Genomic DNA, 1,588 nt, shown 5'->3' on the forward strand with positions numbered 1-1,588 from the left:
TCTACATAGTTCAAGCACTAACTGCTGTGTTGAAGGAAGTACGTACTGTATTTTTCTAAAAACTCGAACTTCTTATTTGGAGTAAAGCTGACTTTCTTTCTGAGAATGTGTAGCTACATTTGCTTGAGTTGAAAGTTCTATTTAAAAAGTAGCTAGAAAGTATTTTTCAGTATCTTTCTCTATGCCTCTTTTCTGCTAACAAGCAGTTAGTTTGGTAACTAGTATTTAGTATCTCTCTTTCATACATTCCAGTCTATTGAAACTTCCTGCCTGCATTAAAGAATTATTGCAAGAAATTGGACTGAGTTTAATGGAGGCTTTGCTTTATCTTTTTATTGTTTCCCATTACATTTCATCTCTCCCATCCTCAACAGAGCATCTGTGATGTTTGTCTTAGTACCTTGTGTGGGGAAAGCTTACTCCTGTAAAGTTAATGCTGGTCCCTCTCCTCTTGTGTGTGGTCTGCATATTGCACAAAGAGTCAGGTCAAGCTTTACTTTTATTCAACTTTCTGAACTAGTTCACTCATCTTTTCATGATGTAACCTTAAAAAGTCTGTGTTCTCTTCCCACCTACTCCAGATAGATTTGTGAGTACTTAATTGACATTGACCTAATATAGCAGCCCTTGAGAAGTATGCTATGTAAAGCTAAGATGTTCTATAGTCTCCAGTAAAATGAAAAAGGTTTCAGTTTAAAAAGCAATGCATTATAACTCCAGTAAGTGAAATTCGGTGTCATGAGAAGCTGAGCCTTCTGGCCAAGATAAATACCATAAACCAAAGTGTGTGCATAAAATAATTAACCAAACGGATTTGTGGGCATATAGATGTAACCTTACTTTTGAGAGGATTACCTTACTTAAAGCATGAATGTCCATCATAGCAATGAACTCTTCATGCTGACAAACGAGAGGAGTTACATTATAGATATTTTTCTGATTACCCATAAAGGCCTTATTGGGCAGAAAAGGGTGAGAGAAGAAAGATGACCATGCTTAGTGGGATATAAGATTCCCTCCCTCTTTCTCGCCAACCCCAGAGCCCTCCATTCAGGTGGATGAATGCATGAAGTTGGTCTAACTTAAACCTTAAAATGCTTATGGTAGTTACCCTTGCTATTACATGGGCAATTAGAAGGCTCTTGACATCAGGCTCGCTCTTGTTCTGTAGCAAAGATCTCTTGCAAATATCAGGATCTTTGCTAAGGCTAGTTGGGGAGTATGATTATTTATTTATTTGTTTATTTATTTTAATGCTGCAGTGGTTGGTACCTGTATTAGTCTGGCAAAATTTGTTTTCCATTTGGTTAAGTGATACAGAAAACTGTTAGTGGTTTCCCTCTTTCTCTTCCTTTATTTCTCTGATGAAGGTGATGTAGGCACACTATGTGCATAGTGAATTTTAAGCAGTGCCTGAATGTGAAAGATTTTGCATCTGAAACAGTTGGGCACAGGAGCACGCATTACTGTTCCCTTGCAAGTGTTCTTGGAATAGCTGTCAAGGACAAAGTACAGCTCCTTCTGGTGTCTGGCTTCTGTGGGGAAGATTTAATTTCAAGCATTCAAGACCATGCTGCTGTAGTGAACA

Source organism: Merops nubicus, unplaced genomic scaffold (assembly GCF_000691845.1).
Source record: "Merops nubicus isolate BGI_N331 unplaced genomic scaffold, ASM69184v1 scaffold9449, whole genome shotgun sequence".
NCBI classification, from domain to species: Eukaryota; Metazoa; Chordata; class Aves; order Coraciiformes; family Meropidae; genus Merops; species Merops nubicus.